We start from the raw sequence: 23,906 nt of genomic DNA, 5'->3' as shown, positions 1-23,906 counted from the left end.
ATGATCCTCCCAGTGGAATCTTAACAATGGCTGCAATCCGAGTACACACCTTGAGTACAGCTTCGTGAGAGGCCCTGAGCCAGAGGGGCCAGTCAAGCTGCACCTGGATTCCTGACCCACAGAAACTGACATAACAAACATTGTTGCGTTAAACAGCTAATGCAGAGTGTCACCAGATTTTCCAATTTTTCCAAAGTAGCTGGAAATTCAGATTCATGTGTGTGAAATCTCCTAACTTTTAAAACTTGAAGACCAATTCATTTAATAGATAAATATGTAGCCACATCTGAATGCTAGAGGGGATTACAAATTTCCAGTTTCTGATACACTAACAAGGGAAATGCCAGAGATGATGACCAAAAGTGAACACGCATTGATAAGACCTTAAATCAATCAAAGCTCTAATATTAAAGCTGCTTAAAATTTGGCTCATGTGTTTCTACCGAATGGTAATAAGCAAGCAGGAAAGTAAACCCAAGGGATTATTCTTTCCTTTTTAAATTTAAAAACCTATACTATGGTTAATATACATGAGTTCCTAACTGCTAGGAAAAAGAGGCCAATTTCTAATATAAAAATGTACTCAGGGATATAAGTCATACTAAAATATTTTAAGACAGAATGTTTCTATAAATTTGTGCCACAGAATTACCATAGCATCATCTGCTTTCATATGGATGATGGTTAATCCCATTTTACTCACTTTCAACATTTCATCTATCACTTCGATGAGCATGAATCCCAAATATGCATTTCATCCCTGGCCAGATCCTTAAACTACAATCCTTTATCTCGAATTGTATTTTCTCTTAGCTATTCTATTTCTTATTCAACACTCATTTTTCTCCTCAAATTGCCTCCCCATTGCACTACTCCAGCATAGCCATTTTCATCCACTTACCAAGTCAAATTATTCTTTATTTTATTTCTTTAATCTAATTATCTTAAACATTACTGCCTTTATATTTCTACAAGAATGACAGCAGGTTCAAACCCTCACCAACTAACACCCTAATTACTATGTCATTTTCTTCTATTCATCTTTTTCTTTCCAACTGTTCACCCTTTTATTAATTTATACTATACATACATACATACCAATATCGAACTCTTTAAAATGTCACTGAATATCAATTGTTGATGATAATATAATAGAATTTTGCCCCATATTACAAAATGCAATCACAACTGAATTTTTAACCACCATAACAGGATGAAATGAACTATAAGATATTAGGAAGGAGATTATGGATAACCAAAAATTATGGATAACAGCAACTATAATCAATTTTAGTGACATGAAAGCATATTAATAAGTTTGCAGACATGAGTCACAGTCATGGCTCACTGGGGACTTGTAGTTAGCTCTGCTTTTTGGCAAGGTTTGCTATTTAGCATAGATTATCACAGATTTCATTGAACCTAAACCCTCCCCTAAAACCCTGGGTAGAAGTTTGGCAAATCAATTTCTTTTTTTTTGGGGGGGGGTGCGCTGTACGCGGGCCTCTCACTGCTGTGGCCTCTCCCATTGCGGAGCACAGGCTCCGAACACGCAGGCTCAGTGGCCATGGCTCATGGGCCCAGCCACTCTGCGGCATGTGGGATCTTCCCGGGCCGGGGCACGAACCCGTGTCCCCTGCATCGGCAGGCGGACTCTCAACCACTGCGCCACCAGGGAAGCCCAAAACACACCTTTTATAATCTTCCCATTATATGACTCATACCAACACTTTATAACTTGATGAAGCTGCATATGAAAGTATCTCCTCACCATTGACATGAAACAATTCTGAAGACAATTGCCAAAATTAAATTCACCACTTTTCCATTTGAAATAATGAGAAAGAAATCATAAGTTAGTCTGTATTATGCTCTAGGACCAATAAACTGGGTTACTTGAAAGAACAAGCAAATAACCATTTTTTAAATGAGTTTCTCTCTTACAGACATACCATATACTTTCCAAGTCTTCACATTAAATTTATAAACATGAGGAACATCTTGGAAAGGTCTATTATCAAGTAGAAGCTAACAAATACAACATTCGTAAACTAGTTTGGGGTTGCAGTACAAAATATCTTTAACCCTTTTAGAAGTGGCAACATATGGTACTCTTTGACTTCAGATTCTGCATATAAACAACATAAAATCAAGAGAGGGGTTTACCAAAGTCAGGCAAATTACCATGGGTTCAGTGAGACTGATCAGTACAGGAGAAAACAGTCAAGGTAGTTACTCCTCAAAACCACCAATCAGGGCTTCCCTGGTGGCACAGTGGTTGAGAGTCCACCTGCCGATGCAGGGGACACGGGTTCGTGCCCCGGGCTGGGAAGATCCCACATGCCGCGGAGCGGCTAGGCCCGTGAGCCATGGCCACTGAGCCTGTGCCTCCGGAGCCTGGCTCTACAACGGGAGAGGCCACAACAGTGAGAGGCCCGCGTACCGCAAAAAAAAAAAAAAACAACTACCAATCAATTCATTAAAAACAGCCAAACTTAGTTGCAGCATGCGAACTTCTTAGTTGCAACATGTGGGCTTCTTAGTTGCAGCATGCAAACTCTTAGTTGTGGCATGCATGCGGGATCTAGTTCCCCGACCAGGGACCACAGGCCTCAACTAAGACCCGGCACAGCCAAAATGTAGATAAGTAAATAATTTAAAAAAAAAAAAAACAAAAAAACAGCCAAACTGTTGGCTTATTACCACACTCCAAGAAGACTACTTCTGGCAATCTAGCTTTGAAAAATGACCAGAAAATAATAAAAGTCATTTCTCACACCTAGGAAGTACCAATAAAATAGGTAGGGAAGTGTGGTAAAATGGAACAAGCACACACTGTGGAGTTAATTCCACTGGGATTAATCTTGGTTCTGTATTTCTGGATTCAAGTAATGGCAGAGTCATTGTATCAGACTATATTGTATCCTGCCGATAACGATAAAAAAACTAAGTAAAATATTTTTAACGTGTTTGGAGGTACTGGAAAGCGGCTGAAAAATAGATGGGAACTGGACAGAATCCATCCCTTGAAAAAAGAAATGACACTGAATGAGATCCACATGAATACAGCTTTTCCTCTGCAAGCACAGTCCATTCTTTCCACAGCAAGGGCTAGAACTCAAGCAGAAAACGGTAATCTTAATGAAGTGAAGAGTCCAATGTCAGAGTTTGGGGTTGCCAGAAAAACTATAAATCAAGGAGGAAACTCCCTGAGAGGAGGGAGCTAAAATGTAGAGAGTCCCAAAATCTGCATAAAATTTTCTCAAAAAAAAAGAAATTTTCTCTCAAGATGTTTGGGTGACTTCTAACTGCACTGTACATGATTAAAGGCAAGACCCCAAACAGCCCAAGGAAAAAAAAAAAAACACAGAATACTGAAAGAACTACTATACTAAGTCAGAGGGGCTTAGTAAACACCTCAGCCATTCCACTGAAGGTCTCAGTTTACCTGAGGAGTATAAATCATATTCCATGACTAAGATGTTCCTTAGATTAAGGGAAAAACTGATATAGGGCCACTCCAACAAAACCTAAAACCAAGCCTCCAGAAAATAAAGGTGATCTGCCAGTAATGTAAGGGCTTGTGAGAACAACCCTCAACACTCTTCAGAGGGATATGACAGAACCCAAATCTCTTCAGTGTGTCATATGTAATGCCCTGTATATTATCAGAGAAAAAAATATGACTCCTGGTCAAGAGAAAAAAGGTCAATATAAACAGATCCACTGACAAGGCAGACTTTGGAATTAACATACAAGAATTAGAAAACAAAAAAGAACAGTTGATCAATGTTAAACTCCAAGAAAAGATGAATTTATGAGTAAAGAGATGGGGATTTCAGGAGAGAGATGAAAACTATAAAAGAAACCAATGGAAATCCTAGAACTGAAAAAAAAAAGCACTGTCTGAAATAAAATATTCAATTGGTAGCCAAAAAGCCTTTGAAAATATTCAACAGTTATTTCTAATAAAACCCTTGATGAAGAATGGATGGATACTTTCTTACACACACACACACACACACACACACACACACACACACACACACACACTCCCATCCCTACCTCAGTCTTGGAGTCAGCATTTTACTTGATGAGGAAACAGCATAAACACTCCCATTAAGATCAATAACAGAGCAAGGATTCTAATACCCACTATCTCCAAAACTATTTAACATTGTACTGGATGTATTAACTAATGCAATTAGACAAGAGAAAAGAAGAGATAAAACTATCTTTATTTGTAAGTAACATACCACTACACCAAGAAACACCTAGAGAATCAATGTTAAGACTAGCTCAAATTATAAAAGAATTAGACAAGGTAGCAGATACAAAATTAGCAAGCAAAAATCAATATCCTTTATATAACAAATAATAACTAAGAAGATAAAATGGAAGAGAAAACAATTCACAGTAGCAACAATAAAGATAAATACTCGGAAATGAACTTAGCCAGTTAACTTCAAAACCTTTATGAAGTAAATTATAAAAACACCCAAAAAACATATAAACAGAGACTTGTGTAAATGGAAAACATCCCTTTTATTGGTTTTAAAGTCTTAATAGCATCAGGATGTAAGTTTTCTCAAAGTTAACTCAAAAACTTAATTTGATCACAATAAAAATCTTTTTGCCCTGGGGCTAGACAAGTTGACACTACAGTTTAAGTGGAAAAAATAGATATGCAATAAAAACTGGGAAAACAGTGAAAAAAAGAGCTCTGAGGAAAATCTAGCTCTACCTGATATTTAGGCATACTACAAAGCCTCCAAAATTAAAGCAGTGTGTGTACTGGTGCATGAACAGACAAACCAATAAAACAGAACAGAAAGCCTTGAAATAGACCTAACAACTTATGGAAATTTAGCATATTATAAAGGTTGCATCTCAAACCACTGGGGCAAAACATACTCAAGTAAATAGTATTGGGATTATTGTATAGCCATGTAGAAAAAGGTAACATTGGGTCTACCGAATCAATTCCTCATACCACATACTAGAATAAACTCCAAACATAAGTGATCTAAACTTTAAAAATACAACTGCCAATATTAGAAGGGGAAAAATGAGTGAATTCTTCTGTAACCTAAGTGTAAGAAAAGTTCTCAAACTATAACTCAAAAATCTATATTCAATAAAATTATAGATTGATAACCTTGACTACTATATACAAATAAAATGATTTACATGGCAAAAAATACCATATTAAGAGAATGAAAAAGGCTGCCGACAGACTGGGAGAAAATACTTACAAATCACATTTTTGACAAAAAACATATATCCAAAATATATAAAGAACTCTCAAAATTCAATAGTAAGAAAAGAAACAAAGCAATTTTTAAAATGGGATTTTATTTTGTTGACTTGGGTTTCTCCTTCAAGTGCATGAAGTTACCACCTCTGTCATCTAACCTACAAATCATTTGCCAAAATTTATGTCACCCAAATTTAACAAACATTTATATCACTCAAATTTAACACAATGTGTCTTCTGGTGAGACCATTTGAAAGATCAATGATAACTGATATTGAAGATATTTTGGGGAGAGGATGATAGATATCAATATGGCCTAATCACCATATGGACCTATCTCCATGCTCATGAAACAAATATTTCTAAAATTTTCTGAATTAGGAATGGCTAAAAACAGGCTTTTTAAAATTTAGAATTCAAGACTGAAAAGACCCAGAGTGTGACAGGATCTGATTGGGTGACCATTTCTTACAATAAATAATTCTTTGAAGGTGAATCTGCTGGGCAATCCTGAAGAAGCTGATATGAAAATATTTTCCTGTAGATACCTACCAATTTACTGGCCTCTAACAAATTCACTGGACCTAGAAAATATTAAGTTACGGAGTATGACCAGAGCTTCAGCTTTATTATGGCTCACTGGCTCCTCTCCATTTAGAAAGTCATCATTAGTTCCAATTGTAAGCTTAGGCACACAATGTTCAAGTTGTAATTAGATTCACACAAATTTAGTTATTGCAATGTTGTGTTTTTCTTTAATCTTCCTGAAAAATGGCTGTATACCTTAGATGATCATTGAAAACATGGAGGAAGGAGGCAGCTATAAATGGCAAAGATTGAATAATTTAAGTTATAGGTATAATTAGTCATGAACTTGATAGGTTGCTTCTAATTTAAATGCCTATCAATAGGAGAATAAATAAATCATTGTCTTTTTAGATTGTGAAATACTATAAAGCAATGAAAATGAATGAAGTAGTGATACACACCAATAGTGATAGATCTTCAAAGTGTAATGTTGGGCTAAAAAAAAAAAGTTGTGGAAAGATATGTATAGGAAGCTATGATTTTAAAAATGTTTTAAAATGTCCAAATTACTATATATTTTTAGGGTCATACACTTACATAGAAAAATATTTTTAAATGCCCTAGATGTTATCATTTACTATGTAAGGGTATAACTATAAAATATGTAGTAATTTGGACATTTTAAAACATTATTTAAATTGAACACCAACTGAAACTGAACACCAAGTTCAATAAGAAGTGTTATGGGAGGGGTTGGGTGATAAAAAGAAGGGAGAAGGAAGTGAAATCAGGAAGATTTTTAAAGTGAATAGGATACATATAGGTGTTCATTATATTATTTTTACCCTTTTATATATTAGAAAAGTTCCATAATACGAAAGAAAAAAATCAGTAAGTTTTTTAAAGAAAAGTGACTTAAGAACTTCTCCCGTGAATACTTTGAAAGTGACTCAAATACAGTATAACTTCAGAGATTTTTTTCACTAGATTACATAATGAACCTTTTTCCTAGAAAGAATAGCATAAAGATGTCACTGAGACAACCAAAACTGATGGTCCCATTTATATTCCTTTACGGTTTTTTGTTGATAAGAATGGGATAAGCTATCACAGCATTTGGCCTATGACATTAAAGCAAAATATCTACAAATGTTGTAACAAAACTAACAGACACTTGCCACATGGTTCGCATGTGAGAGAGGGCACCTAAATGAACACCACTCATCATGTGACTTAACTCTGCCACAAGTCTTTGAGAATGAAATACTTCCCCAAATACAGTTTTTCAAACAAGAAGAAAAAAGGTTCTCTCATGTTGCTTCAGCAACTCCTTGAACTTATGCCCTCTGGCTGTTCCAAGCCACTCCCAGAATGCCCTCAGAAGGTCCAGCCTTTGTCTGTCTCAAACACGACCCAAATCCACCCAGAGCAGGAAGCTACCTTGGAGGTTGTAATCTCTGGCATCCAACCAGGTTCTTTACCTGCGCTTTTCCAAAATGATTCAGAACCTCCAGGAAGGACCTTAGAATATGTGGGGTTCCTGAAGCCAAAAACCTAAAACTCAGGGTTCACAAACCAGCCTGACATTCAAACCACTCTGTTCACACTATAAATGCCCAGGCCCACACCTGCCAAATCAGAATCTCAAGTGAAACTTAAGCTGCTACGTCAGCACCTGTCCAAAGTTTAAGGGCTAGCTCTAGATTCTTCTCACTTGTTCTCTCTGCTACGAACAGTTTTCTCTCTTTACCTTCTTTCTTCTCCCTTCACTGGTGTGCATCCTTCAATGTACAACTTGAATGTTACTTCTGGGATGATCTCCGTACACACACACACACACACACGTTCTTAACTGTACCTGGTCCCATATCAGCACTTCTTGCACTGTATTCTAAGTGCTGTCTAACTCTGTGCTCCTCTACTACACTGAAAATACTGTGATGGCAGGAACTGGGCTCCTCTTGGTCACAATTATATCTTTAGTGTCTAGAACAGTGACTGGCACTCAGCAAGTGCACAGTAGATGAATGTTTAGTAAATAAGCGAATGCATATATCTAAGTGAAGTCCAAGGGCATTATGAAACCCTGGCTTTTCCCTGACCTAATGTCTATGTATTTATCCATGGCAGGAATTATGATAAAGGAGCAAGGTACAAAGCCTCAACAGTCAGGCCACCTTATCACTAGCTGTGTCATTTCGGGCAACTTCTGTAGTTCCATCTCCTTTTCTAGGACTGTATGCAGATTAATTGCAGAGAAAACAGAACAGTGTCTGTTAATAAGTATTTATTTTTACACTCAGTAAATATATTATTTTTTCCTATGTTTGCTGTACGGCAGTTCTGATACCAAACCTGAGATACCCCTCCTTACAAACATTTGGCAGTTTTAGGAAAGAAAGCTTTCCCCCAATGTTGAGGACTGCCTCTTTGCCGTGAATCACTGACCACGTATATTGATGAACAGAAAGATGAAAATGCCCTTAATCATAGTACTTCACAGCTAGAAAGGAATTTAGGAAATACCTGTTTCAATTTTAAAGAAAATGAGTGATTTGCCTAAGCCATAAATGATTGGTGACAAAGCTTGGCCTAGAACCCAGCTCTTCTCTCTCCCAGTCTTTCCACTCCATCTCCTGGCCTCTCATTTTGATTAACTGCTGACTTCCTTAAGATCTAGGCCACTCACCATAGGCCATAGCTATGGCCCTTCTGTTATTTCCACATGCTTCACCCTCTCTACTTCTGAAATACTGTGTCATTTTCTGCTGACATTTGAGATTTTCATGCATGAAAGTTCTCATCGCCACCAATTCCCAGCCCCCAAAACTGGGAGATTGGCAATCGGGAAATACACAGTCAAGCTGTAGAAGGCCACAGAGGAGGGTTCAGGAAGATTCATCCTATAATAAGAGATGGCCCTAGATAAAGGTGGTTTTCAGATGCCCCCATCTCAATGACTGTATCATGCCACTTGGCAGATCCTAAGCATACTCCCTGCATCCCAACCACCCACATACTGGTTAGGTATGCAGTATTCTTGTGATGTTGCTACCACTTTGATTTATGGATTCAGTGTCATCCTTTACACTAAACTCATGACCCAAACCCCATGGAACTGACTCATGGATACTTTAAACAAGCTTCTGATGGGGCATCCTTCTTAACCCCAAAGGCATTTATTTCTATGCATTTCCCACAGCTTATTTATCCAAATATAATTCATTTTAAACTGCAGAATTTAATCACAAAGCAATGTTATTTTAAAAGATACCTGAGTATTAATTAACCAAAAGATACAGCTTGTCAACTTTTCAATTAATCCTGAATTTTTTTTATCATTAGTTTATACAGTCATTGTTTGTAATTAAACTGTGTTCTTTGTAGTAAATCCTCAATCTTGAGACATCCCTGGCACCAAAATGTCTTATCTTACTTATTTCTAATTTATCTTCTGTTATAATCACCACCAAGAGAACACACATATCCTACACAAAACGCTCCAGTTAGGTAAAAGACGTCGTTTTTATTTCTGCCCCTATGCTCACAAAAGCCCTGATTCACTTCCTTCCATGAGGTGGCAGACATAGGTAGAAATGCAGAGGCATCAAACTACTGAGACTATAAATAATATCTTTGTGTTCTTTTCCCAAATAGTATCCCTCTGCTATTCATACATTCTTAGCAGGTCAGTATGGTTAACATCCATAGTCAAGTCTTAGTTCTTTGAGCTGCTAACCTTTCTTAAACTCCTAGCTATTTCTGAAAAGAAGTGTCTCCTCTTCAAATTTCAAAGAGCAGTGCAGCCATCGCTAGTGCCCTTTGCCATATATTTCCATGTCTCTTCCTTTCTAACCTCATGGTCTAATTGTACTTCATGGCCCTTGTTGAGGGTTGAATTTATCCTCCCAAAAGATATGTCCAAATCCAATCCCTAGTACCTGTGAATGTGACTATTTGGAAAAAGCATCTTTGCAGAAGTAATACTGGATTAAGGTGGGCACTAATCCACTGACTACTGTTCTTATAAGAAAAGGGAAATTTAGACACAGATTCTGGACCCACACAGGGAAGAATCCCATGTGAAGACAGAGGCAGAGATTAGAGTGATGTTTCTACAAGAGAAGAAGATTGTTGGTGACCACCAAAAGCTAGGAGAGAGGCATGGAGCAGATTCTTACTCAGACCTTCAGAAGAAACCAATCCTACCAACACCTGGATTTCAGACTTCTAGCCGAAATCTGTGAGAGTAAACTGCTCTTTCTTTAAGCCACCTAGTTTGTAGTAATTGTTATGGCAGCTGTAGGAAACTAATATGGCCCTTTTATGGCTATTTGGGGCTATGTGACTATTTTTCTTCAATAAGCTGTAAGGAGAAGTGCATGTATTACTTACAGGAAAAGCAATTTACTGCTGATGTGAGACGCTCCAGAATCTCTCATTCCCTCATACAATGGGTCCCTAAAATCCTACAATGGACATGGACACACAGCATGAGCTAAACAAAACCTTTGTCTCTGCAAACCACTTATAGTTAGGATATTTTTATCACAGCATAATGGAGGCTATCCTGGTTTTCCTAGGGGCTACACTTACTATAAGCCTTTGAAAGGAGAGAATACACTGAAAAAAAATTAAGATTTTTAATGGAGAGCTAACACATTAAAGTCCAAATGATCTAAACTACGGCACTTAGAAAAAGCACACTTTAGGAAAAACAAAATCTGCCAGTTACGAGCTCATTAGGCATCAATGTGTTCTCACTCCTGGAGAAAACCCCTAATTGTGAAATTTCAGGCAATAACCAGCAAGTGGGTCTCTCTGCCACACATGAAATCATGCCAAGTAAGTGACTACCCATTCAGCCAATGAAAACAGCTACACTGGCCCAGAAGATCATGTACTTTTAACTGAACTCTTTTCATGGGAGGTCTGTGACCCAGGAAATTCAGAGGTTAATTGTGTCTATACTATAGGATAGTAGCATAGAGAAGTGATTAGGAAGATGTACTTGAATTCAAATCTCAGGTTCTTTCCACCTTTATGGGCATGTTACTTCACTTGGCTAGACCTCAGTTTTCACAGCTATAGAATGGGGATAACAATTTCATTAGGTTGCTATGGGAATTAAATGAGATAATCCATGGGAACTGCTTGAGTCAGTGTCCAGCACATAGTAGATTCTCAGTCGATGCTCGAGATGCTCAATTGTTACTTATGAACAATGTAACTTTTTAACATAGCACAAAACCCAGAGACTTTCTACCACTTTGTTTATCATGCATATTTATTTCTTAATCTTTCTTACTCCTTCTGTATCCCAACCCTGAGCCCCAAGGAGAGAGGCTAGTGGAAGGGCAGGAACCACATGATTGGACCAAATGGAGACAAGAAAATTCTTCCAGAGCAGTTGGCAAACCATGTTGTTGATGGCACCCGTGAAAAACAAAATAGTGAACAGGGACAACAGGATGTATATGAACAGAGAGCCCACCCTCCAGCATACCACTGCATTTAGGATTACCACAATGCTAGGTTTGCTATGGAAGGAAATTGTTTGTTTTTTTTGCGGTACCCGGGCCTCTCACTGCTGTGGCCTCTCCCGCCGCGGAGCACAGGCTCCGGACGCGCAGGCCCAGCGGCCACGGCCCACGGGCCCAGCCGCTCCGCGGCACGTGGGATCCCCCAGGACCGGGGCACGAACCCGTGTCCCCTGCATCGGCAGGCGGACTCTCAACCACTGTGCCACCAGGGAAGCCCAGGAGCCTGTGCTCCGTGGCGGGAGAGGCCACAGCAGCGAGAGGCCCGCGTACCGCAAAAAAAAAATAAATAAAAAAATAAAAAGAACACACTACTCAGTTAAAATTGATTTCTTTGACTCATTTTCAAACATCACAAGCTTTACTTCTTGCTGCATTACCAATATTTTCTGTGTAGTCTGTTATTTCTAAAGAAGCAAATGGTACATGTAAAGATACAATTTCATGTCATTTATCTTCAAACCAAAATGTAGTATTTCCTAAAAAGCATGTTCACTTTCTTCAAGTGCCACTTGCTCAAACAGTGAGAGATGTGTAACGTGACAATGAACCAAGCTCAGGAGTTCCAAATGCAAAGCTAAGCAGACACGTTTTATTGTGCTGACATTCATAACAACTCTGTCACTCACAAAGACAGCACTACTGTGCGCTCACTTTGGCTTGAATTTGCATCCATCAACATTTTCTGGCCTAGTCTCTAAGAACAGCATGCACTTGCCAGCTGTTTTGTTGGAACTGGGAACACTGTCTGTATTGTGATGTCACACACCAAAACTGACTGACCTTCTCTGAAATACAAATCATGCCCTCAGTTCACTGGAACTAGGCTCAAAGCAGGCTTAACTGCTTCATACTCAAGTGATATGCTATCTTTGAAAGAAAAAAAATTTTTTTAATCATTATAAAGAGATCCAGAGTCAAATAACTATTCAGTTCTAAAGCTTTTCCCATGAACCTGTGATGAAGGAAAGTGATTCCAAAAGCATTTGGAAAGCAATTTGAAAGATAATACTCTGTTGCAAACAAATTTCAGTTTATCAAAATGGGCTAGATTACTCACTCCACATTTCTGTCCCATATCCTAATGCAACAAGGGCCTTGGGGAGTAGGAAAAAGTGTCAAAACAAATGAATACAGTGGAGGTAAAATATTTGTTGTATTTTAAGAGAATACAATACTTCCTCAACAGAACCTAATTACTGACAAGAAGGTAGCAGGCATTTTATCTTCAATAAACTAGATAAATTTGCGCTCAAATCTCACTTTTGGCAAAACAGTCTGAAAGTTCAGTAATTACCAGAACATCCATTTAATTTGTTATTAAACATTATAATTCCCAACAGTGTTTGTTGTTATTGTTGTTTTCTCTTTTTCTTCTTTTCTTTATCTAAACAATTCACTCATTGGTAGGGATTAATGAGGCCAAGGTTATAGGCTCAATCCCCACATGGTTCTGTTAACTCTACATCACTTTCAAGAGCACAGACACTTAAGCCTAAAACAATCTTTTAGAAAATGTGCATTATCTGTCCCGCAGGGCCAAGTGAGATGCACAGCTAGACAAACACAACCCACCACCAGTAAGGCAAAACAACTAAAGGAGACATATACACTATTGATACTAGGTATAAAATAGGTAACTAATGAGAACCTACTGTATAGCACAGGGAACTCTGCTCAATGCTCTGTGGTGACCTAAATGGGAAGGAAATCCAAAAAAAGAAGGGATATATGTATACATATAGCTGACTCATTTTGCTGTACAGTAGAAACTAACATAACATTGTAAGTCAACTATATTCCAATAAAAATTAATTAAAATAAACTAAAGGAGTCTACCCTAGAGATTGTGGGTTAGAATATACTCCAAAATGAAGGGCTCCAAGCATCCCTATTTGCTCAAGCTTTCTGTTCTCTTCAGGTTAAATGGACCATAAACAGAAATGTTTTACAATCTACTGACAATCCCTCTAATTACAAGATATTTCAAATTTCAGATCCTAAATGTAAAGGTACTGAAAATAGAAAATAGGGTGTGGTCAGAAGACCAGAAAGAACAGATAACAAAGCAAGGTGAATGGGGAAGTCAGCAGAAGTTTTAAAACTGGGATGTGACATCTCTCTTTTACCAAGTATCTGATCATAAGGGAAGGAAATAAAACTGACAGATCTAGAATTTTTTTTCATGGAAGAACAAAGTTTTTAATACAGAGATAAAACAATTTTTCAAAGAGGAGTAAACGCAGAAGACTTTCCCTATCATATGTGAAGTCATATAACAAATACACAGAATTTACAAGAGCACAGTTCTGGAACAATAACAGATAAATAGAACAAGGAAATATAGTATAGAATACAGAAACAGAAGCATTTACACGGGAACTTAGAATGTGTCAATCTGGAAAGAATGAACTATTTAGTAAATAGTGCTGGGGAAATTAGTTCTATATATGGAAGAACATAAAATTAGATTAATACTACATATCAAATTCAAAAGTTAAATCCAAATAGACCAAAGATATAAATGTGGAAGGGGGAAAAAATCATAAAAACTACTAGAAGAAAATGTAGGACAATATATTTGTGACTTTGGTGTCACAAAGACTTCTTCAAGCAGACCTGTAATGCACAAGTCATTAAGAAGAACATTTATAGGCTATGTTTTATGGAAATGGCATACCTTTGGGAATTATCATGGCTTGTAACACACAGATGCTACTGCTAAAGGAATGTACAGATATAGCCTGTAATTCCCAAACTTTCTGCCAGCAGCAGTTATACCTCAGGCCTTTTAAATTTTTCTAAAAATAATTTATGACTTTTAAACATCAAAATAAATTTAAATCACTCTATTGACCATTTGTTTAAGAATACAGTCATATTTCTTTTGATGATATGGTGCCTCATTGAGCCTTGAAATGAAGGCTAGGTGTCATTTACCTAAATGTTAAGAACTGGGGTTAGGGGAGGAGTAATTATATCAATTATCCTATTCTACCCAAAGAAAGAGAATTAGGGGATAACAATCAATATGCAGAAGAAAGAGGAGGCTTAGTGCTTGAATGTGAAGCAATAAATCTGTTAGAATTTAAACAATCCACTTGGTGAAGAGTCAAGAAATGGTTAGTAAGGAAAAAGGGAAACATTTTGTGAGCTATATATCTGTGATCAAGTATAGCTGCACCCATGAAGAAAGGAAATCTTGAACAGAAGTCACTGAAACCTTGACAGAAAATTCTGAAATGCACCTAAGTAAATGCTTTTATTCTAAGATATAAATAATTTTAAACCCACTGCATTAACTTGTCAATTTAATTGCTGGAGACAAATTTTATGGTTAACCTCCCATAGTTCTTATTATGCCAATATTTAAATTTTTAACTTGTATATTCTTAATAATTTTCTCTTTCGGTGCATATTTCCATCCTAGAGTTTCACATTAAGAAGAAAATTTCATTATTTTCAGGACTCAGGCTAATAGAAGGGGCACACAGGGAGTATTTCTTGGTTCCTAAGCAAGAGTGTCAAGATGGCTCATGAGGGGATTCCCTGGTGGCGCAGTGGTTGAGAGTCCACCTGCCGATGCAGGGCACACGGGTTCGTGCCCCGGTCCGGGAGGATCCCACATGCTGCGGAGCGGCGGGGCCCGTGAGTCATGGCAGCTGGGCCTGCGCGTCCGGAGCCTGTACTCCACGGCGGGAGAGGCCACAACAGTGAGAGGCCCGCGTACCGCAAAAAAAAAAAAAAAAAAGATGGCTCATGAAAGATGTTAAAATTTTAAATTAGGCACCACCCTCGATTTTGGTCACAACACAAATGCCTTCGATGTCTTAATGGTTTTAATCCACTTCAGAAATCTTCATGGCTATTTCTACCCATGGATTCTTCCATAGAAGCCTTTGCAATTTAGGGCCTTGGAGACCCAACTTAATGTCCTTAACACTTATATTTAATAGCTCACACTAAGGAGGGAAACTACCCTTACTCTGTATGAAGCCTTTAATAGGGAAACAAACCTAACTTTCGATTCTGAAGGCCTTTGTTTTACTTTTTAAATTCAAACATCTCATCAGTTGGCATATTTTCTAGGCACACTATAAGAAAATGCTTTTGTTGTTAAAAGCAAATTCTTAATTTCCATGTTGTCAATATCTGGCTGCTTTAATTCATTTCTTTGGCTGGTTACTAAGTCTCTCGCGTTCTGATATATTCTTTATGAGTGAGTACTAGAAATATGCTAAATTTCTTCTTATTTCCTACTTTCTTCTCCCATAGGAGAGCTATCTTTTAGAAATTAAAAAAAAGTACTTAAAATGTGGTAATGATATTTTAAGAAGTCCATTTTCCTTCCCTCTAAATCCAATTTTATATTGACTGACTTAGGGCATCTCAGCTGGGCAGCTCAAAGACTGATCCCAAGGAATAAAGCTGCTCAGATTTTGAAAGAAGCCAGCACTCTGTGTTACCATCAGAAAAATCATAATTGAGGATCTTACATAACATACCAATGACTGAACAAGTACGGAGATACAACTGTCCCCTTGCCTCCAAAAGAAGTTCCCTGGAAACAGGTTGAATCACAGGGACATAAAATCTGTTTGCCATCCATGTTTCACTTTTTAGAAAAAGTTAAGAACTTCAGTAAGAAATGCAGAACTAGAGGTGCGGCATAGCAGAGGGATCACAAATAAAGGCTTTGGAGCTCAATATGGAGACGATAGGGCATGATGCTTATAATAATGGTTTCTGAAACCAAACCATCTGTATTCAGATTCTGCGTGTTACATCCTACCTGTGTGACCTGGAGTTTAAGATACTTCAACTCTCTGTGACTCAATTTCCCCAACAATAAAATGGGAAAAATAAAGAGTAGCTATCTGTAAAGTTGCTGTATAAATTCAAATAGAATGATCTATATAGAATACTACTACAAGATAAGATGCATGAGAGCAGGGATTTGGGGCTTTACTTATTGCTACATTCCAGCAGCTAGAACAGTACCTGGCACTTAGTAGGAATTCAATACACATTTATTAAATAAAGGAGAAAGAATGAACAATGTTGGTGGAAAAGTAGCTGACACATAGCTAGAATAATTGTTGGTTGTTATTTTCATCAGTATTGTTCTTATCATCATATTTGTCCTAATCTTAACTTTCTAGCTGTGTAACCATAAGGTAGTTATTTAACCTCTAATTTCCTGCTGGATTTTAGAAAGTACTATGAGATAGTGGTAAATGTCCTGGCCTAAGAGTCAGGGATCAGGAGTCCAGTTCTAACTCAACCACACACAATTATTTAACCTTGGACAAGTCTCTACCATTTTGGTAATCAATGAACTGATAGAATGGTATGATAAATATCACAGTTTTGCTATTAACATTTCTGGGTACAAAGATCACAAGAGCTAAAACAATGAATAAAAATTTTATGAATTTCAAAATGGTATCTTAATTTCACTGAAATCAGCTTTAAAATAAATTAGAATTTCCCCATAAATTATTGGATTAGGTATTATAGTTGGATGTAAAAGGGTAACAAAAGCTCATTCAATTTCTAAATTTAATCTAAATTGAAAACCACAATCGAAATACTGTGAACTCACTTTAAAAAAAAAAAAAGAAAGCTGCTCTCACAAACTTGCATTCTAGTAGATGATTCACTAATAGGATAGTTTCATATACCAACTCTGAGAGACTGTATGATTGCATAGCGTCATCATAACATCATCTCTTTGGAATCAGACAACACAGCCTAGTTGTAGTTTTCTGTACATTCAGAGTTTTCTAATTTAGAAGAATTTCTAATTTAGGAGATTCAATAGCCAGAGCCCAGCACAACATCATTTTATATCACAACACTTTTAACTGTAGCAGTGGAGTTTGTAGAAAAATGCTCCAGAAAAATAGTCAGGAAGAAAGCAAATTGCCAACATGTTTAAAATTGTGGGAGCTAGAGGATAGATATGTGAGGAGTAATTATACTATCTTCTTTTGGGTATATTAGAAATTTTTCATAATAATTTTTTAAAAATTAGACATTGACAAATCTTAACTCTAATGTAACTTTTAAATGAGCCTTGCATTTCCAAAAACTGATAAATATATGAAAATGTCCCTATGATGTTTTGAAAGATCACAGAATAATAAATTTAACTCTCAATCAAAGATCTTCAGCAAAATGAAAGGGACAAGTTAGAGACAGAGGAAACAAAAGGGACGGGAAAAATTTATCCAAAAACACTACCTCCCTGAGGTGGAAATACTTATGGCAGGAACTGGTTCATGTGCAGTCCTTGTGGTTGACCATACCAAAATTGTTGATTAGACAGTGGTAGCTATAGAAGTTTTACGTACAAGGGGCTCAGGTATAGCAAGCTAGCTGGAAAAGAGAGCAAGTTTTTCTCTTACATATGTGTTGCACCCAAGCTCACTCTTTTGACCAGATTGCTTACTTATTGGTGGTTATTCCTATGGCACTGCCACAGCAATGGAGAAATTCTGGTATGTAAAAATGGCTTTCTTTGTTTCTAGTGACTATGAATTATTCTTTATGAAATTCTTCCAATTTTTTTCAAAGTCTACACTACTCTACAACTTCTACCCAAAAGGTGACACTAATTAAACTGGATTTATTGTTGAGTTGAAAGACTAGTCATTTCTCCCTAATCAGTTTCAAATATATTTGAAAAATAAAACATTTTCATTGTTTTTTTTTCCTGCAGTCCAATGGAAGCAAGTGTGCAAAAAGACATGAAAGAGATTACAGAATCACAGGATGTTCAAGTTGAAGCTTTTTCATTTTGCCAGCGAAAGATCCAAGGTTCAGCTAGGAGGCGATTTGCTTCAAGATCATCACACCTTACTTAAAGCCACATTGGGATGGGGCCTTGGACAAACTCCCCTAGTGCTCTTCACCGCATGAATGATGCCCATGGATAAGGCCACACACGTATATATGGATGGCTGGAGAAACTTCAGGCAAGGTTCCTCCATCCCCCGTCTAGGCCTGTTCACAGCCTGAACATCTTTCATTTCAGAGAAGGCTTCTTAAAGGTTGCCTTGTTCAGGAGTAAAGAATTACAAACCCAGTTCCCCTGGGAGGAGGTGTGCCCGTAGCCATTAAGTCAGCCCAGAACAAAGGATACTGACCTTGGGAAGGGCAGGGTCCAGTGAATAGGAAGTCAAAAGTGCTCACTTCAGGGCTTTCTTCAGAACAGCAAGAAGAGTTGTAGAACAGGAAGCTGTGACTGGATCCAAGAAAAACTGTCAACTTGACTATTTCCCCTGTGGCTGGCCCTGAAGGACTTTACTCTTATCTATTTAAAGCAAATTTCAGCAAGGGTAGCCCTTGTACTCACACATTCTAAAAATACGAGTTGAAATTAAAGTTTCAAACTACCAACATCCAGAATGACCCTCTCTCTTTAATATTACTGCCTGTCTCTATGACTACAGATAAACCTCCTGAACATAATGGATAACAATTCTTGAAACTTAATTAAACACATTTTCTTTAACATAATAAATTAGATCTAAAGTTTCAAATTAAACAGTACCTGTATCTACTAAAGTTGAGTGACTTGGGAACATAGATTATGGCTCTAGTTAACAACTGCATAAAATTTAGGCCAGAATTTATAAAGATAATAATAATAACCATCTTAGGAATTAAGCTTAGTAAGCATGGGTTTGGGAAAACACACTGGCATTTCATTGGAATTGCTTAAGATCATAAAGAGCAATTCTTTCATTTAAAACAAGCAAGCTAAAAAAGCAAAATCTTCTTCAGAACAATACTTTGAAAACAAGAAGCCTTGCCAGTACTATGACTGAGAAACCAGAAATGTTGATTTTATTCATTTTACTACCTGTACTACTTACTCCTGAGGGATCATTCTGATAAAATTTTCATATGGCAAAATTTCTGCATGTGGGTTCTGCTAGAACTTAAATAACTACTGGAAAGTTATATCAAGGGAAACACTCAGCTAAATAAGAGGATACCTGCCATCACTTCCAGGTTAATAACACCATTCTACCATCCTTTACTGGTATGATCATGGAATAACTAATTTTGTCTTAAGTCCTGTCTATACTAGATATATAAGCAGTCCACCAGCCAATAGACCTGGGGTTGTGCTTTTTATTTTTATGTTACAAACCAAATTGAGAGATTATAGTTACCATTAATTGAGCCCTTGCTCTATGCTAAGCATGTAGTATATGCTTACATTATCTTAATTGACCCAGAAATTACTATCAGATGGCTATTATTATTATAATAATTATTACTGTAGAGATGGGGAAAGAGAAGGTTGGTGATATTTACTTGTACAAGTAAATATGTAGCAGGGCCAGAACTAGAACAGTCAGGGTAACTCTGAAATCTTGGTCCCCAGCACTACAGTGACTGCTTCTCATGCAGATGCCCATACATATTGCTTAAATGTAATGTGCCATGAAAATGCTCTCCACAGAATTTAGATTAAGAGCTTGTTAAATAAATACTCTTGATTCCATCAAGTTCATCTATTTTTAAATTAAAGGAATAAAACACAGAACTCCAAAGCTGTGCTCCAGAAAACCACATAGCAATGACAACTCCAAAATGTTGGCATAGGTTCTTAAGTCCAATAAGAACATATAAAATTCACTGTGTTTGTAAAGCTAACTTCATTTGTATTCACTACTAACTGAAGAAAATTTCAATGATCATCACCATCTTTCCTGGCTTGGGTAATTTTATCCTTAAAAAAAGGTGCCCATGCCATGTCACGAATAAGAGAGCAAAAATGGTCACTCAAATCAAATGCCTTTCAGTTGACTAGTTTGCTCACCCTATTTGCAAATGTTTAATGTGATAGATTGCTTTGAGTCCTGAATCAGTAACAAAAATGATACCATGTAGACAAGAGCTACTGTATGCTGATACTTTATACCTCATTATTATATCCAAACAAACCCTAGGTAGAGAAGAGAAAACTGAGGGTTGCCATAGTTAACTAATGTGTCCAGGGACACACAATTAATAAACAGCAGAGGTGCGATTTGAACCCAAGCCCCCATCATTTTAATGTCATTCCATTTTCATGTCAACACACTGCCCCATGTGGTTTCATTATGTTCTATTTTTTCAACTCGAGTTGCTTTTCGTTTGAAACAACTCTTCTGTCCCTAGCCATCTTCATAAAATACACTTGTTGGAACTAGAAGCTCATAAGCATAAAAAGTAAAAATGTATTTTTGTAACAATCTCTTTTTCTAAGCTAACTTATTCTCACCCATCACTTCTCAGCCTACAACATACCTCCTCTGGGAATTCTTTCCTGATCCCTGAACAGGACCCCGACACATGTTCCCATAGCTCCCATGCACTACCAGAATACATCACACCAGAATTAACTGCTACTCTCTGTGAGAGTAGACCCTGAACATGGCTTAGACCCCACTGTGTGCCCAGGCCTAGCACGTACAATAATGTACAAAAATATTTATGAAATAAATGGATGAAATAATATGCTAACCTTGTGGTACTGAAGTTCATTTGAATCCTGAAAGCTGTTTATTTGTTAATGCCAACCAGGAAAAATAATAGAACTGGAAAAAAGATTTAGTGCTATCTCGTAGTAGGATAGTAAGACATCTTTATGCAAAAAATAAATAAATAAGAAGCAGAGCACATGGAATATGACCAAGAAAAAATAAAGTATTGGGCTCCCATATACAAAGAGAACATCGTCCATTCCTGGGGCAGCCTTAATATTTCTGTTCACCACTATTAGAATACAGCAATTCCAAAAACAATATTGAAAACTAATTCCTTAATCACTTAAGGAAACCTGAGCACTCAAAGATATGAGACACATGCAGTCATCATTTATCTTTGCCTAATTAAATGGGATATTTTTCTGAACATTTTCAGCCACTAATTGGTCAGGGTAAAACGTGTGTGGTGGGCAGATTACCTTAACACATCTGCCTTTGGCAGTGTCCGTGCAAAAGGGAGAGAGTCATTAGAAGAAGCTTGGCTAATTTGTTTGCTTATCGCAGAACCGACTGCTTATTCCTAAGGACTATAACAATTATAAATCCTATTAGAACTTAACGTGAGGTTCAGAGCTAAACTGGGACAAAGAAGTGATTTTAAAATCTTCACAAATCCTAGGAGAGGGAAGGTGGTAAGGATCCTATGGATGAGACAATAAAAGAATATTTATACCTACAGCTTGAGAGTAGTGTGTGGGTCTCATTAAATAAAATGTCTTTTACCATCCTGGGTGACTGAAGTTACTGACCCAGGGTACTAAAAGTGACGACAGAGAAGGCTACATTTAAGAAAACCATGAACTGTGAATCACTAAAGATCTACTCAGACACAGGAATACATCCCTCTTCTTTTTAACTGAATAATCACATGAATGTTCATAGACATTTGCCTGGGGGAAAAGAATCTATTTTTCAGAAAAGAAATAGAATAATAAGATACAATCTTATTTCTCATTAGAATCTGCTCATTTTAACAATGTAGACCTACTGACAAAAAAAGAAAGACCTGGTATTAGTGACACCAGGTCAGAAAGGAAAAGGAAAAGAAAAAGAAAAGGTACAGAAGGAAATAAGCTAACTGATAGGGGATATAAGAGAAGAAGAGCTGATTACTCCTTGAGGTCACTGCAGACAACAGGCAAAGACCCCTCTTCCCACTCCATTCCATGACCCTGGGTCCCTGGAATAAATGAGCAAATGGAGTCTACCAAAAACGTCCCACCACTGGTTCCTAATGAATTGCTTTTTTACATTAAATCACATAATAGCATGGTTTGTTTTTTTTAACGTTTTTATTGGAGTATGATTGCTTTACAATGGTGTGTTAGTTTCTGCTTTGTAACAAAGTGAATCAGTTATACATACACATATATCCCCCTATCTCTTCCTTCTTGCATCTCCTCCCTCCCACGCTCCCTATTCCACCCTTCTAGCTGGTCACAAAGCACCGAGCTGATCTCCCTGTGCTATGCGACTGCGTCCCACTAGCTATCTGTTTTACGTTTGGTAGTGTTTATATGTCCATATATACACTACCACTCTCTCACTTTGTCCCAGCTTACCCTTCCCCCTCCCCGTGTCCTCAAGTCCAGTCTCTAGTAGGTCTGTGTCTTTATTCCCATCTTGCCCCTAGGTTCTTCATGATTTTTTTTTTAGATTCCATATATATATATGTGTTAGCATACGGTAATTGTTGTTCTCTTTCTGATCTACTTCACTCTGTATAACAGACTCTGGGTCCATCCACCTCACTACAAATAACTCAATTTCGTTTCTTTTTATGGCTGAGTAATATTCCATTGTATATATGTGCCACATCTTCTTTATCCATTCATCTGTTGATGGACAACTAGGTTGCTTCCATGTCCTGGCTATTGTAAATAGAGCTTCAATGAACATTGTGGTACATGACTCTCTTTGAATTATGATTTTCTCAGGGTATATATGACCAGTACTGGGATTGCTGGGTCATATGGTAGTTCTATTTTTAGTTTTTTAAGGAATCTCCATACTGTTCTCCTTAGTGGCTGTATCAATTTACATTCCCACCAACAGTGTATGAGGGTTCCCTTTTCTCCACACCCTCTCCAGCATTTACTGTTTGTAGATTTTTTGATGATGGCCATTCTGACTGGTGTGAGATGATATCTCATTGTAGTTTTGATTTGCCTTTCTCTAATGATTAGTGATGTTGAGCATTCTTTCATGTGCTTGTTGGCAATCTGTATATCTTCTTTGGAGAAATGTCTATTTAGGTCTTCTGCCCATTTTTGAATTGGGTTGTTTGTTTTTTTGATATTGAGCTGCATGAGCTGCTTGTAAATTTTGGAGATTAATCCTTTGGTAGTTGTTTCATTTGCAAATATTTTCTCCCATTCTGAGGGGTGTCTTTTCATCTTGTTTATGGTTTCCTTTGCTGTGCAAAAGCTTTTAAGTTTCATTAGGTCCCATTTGTTTATTTCTGTTTTTATTTCCATTTCTCTAGGAGGTGGGTCAAAAAGGATCTTGCTGTGATTTGTCATAGAATGTTCTGCCTATGTTTTCCTCTAAGAGTTTGACAGTGTCTAGCCTTACATTTAGGTCTTTAATCCATTTTGAGTTTATTTTTGTGTATGGTGTTAGGGAGTGTTCTAATTTCATTCTTTTACATGTAGCTGTCCAGTTTTCCCAGCACCACTTATTGAAGAGGCTCTCTTTTCTCCATTGTATATTCTTGCCTCCTTTATCAAAGATAAGGTGACCATATGTGCGTGGATTTCTCTGGGCTTTCTATCCTGTTCCATTGGTCTATATTTCTGTTTTTGTGCCAGTACCATACTGTCTTGATTACTGTAGCTTTGTAGTATAGTCTGAAGTCCGGGAGCCTGATTCCTCCAGCTCCGTTTTTCTTTCTTGAGAAATAGCATGGTTTTGAGTTTTGTTTTCCTACTAAGGAAACCCCAGACCCCATGTAGAGGCCATAGGGATATTTTTTCTATTTTCAATGTCCAGGTGACATATTGATCTTCATATTATTTCTCTCATCCTGTAATG

General features: G+C 37.3%; 1 protein-coding gene across 6 annotated transcripts in view; it reads right to left on the bottom strand.

The window, feature by feature from the left end:
- The window catches only part of TRPM3 (transient receptor potential cation channel subfamily M member 3), a gene marked incomplete at its 5' end in the record, with an annotated part of 803,286 nt that overhangs the window by 712,437 nt on the left and 66,943 nt on the right, over positions 1–23,906 (bottom strand). The window lies entirely within an intron of this gene.

This window comes from Leucopleurus acutus (assembly GCF_964270905.1).
Source record: "Leucopleurus acutus genome assembly, chromosome: 7".
Taxonomy (NCBI): domain Eukaryota; kingdom Metazoa; phylum Chordata; class Mammalia; order Artiodactyla; family Delphinidae; genus Leucopleurus; species Leucopleurus acutus.
This window is presented reverse-complemented; position numbering and strand designations above follow the sequence as displayed.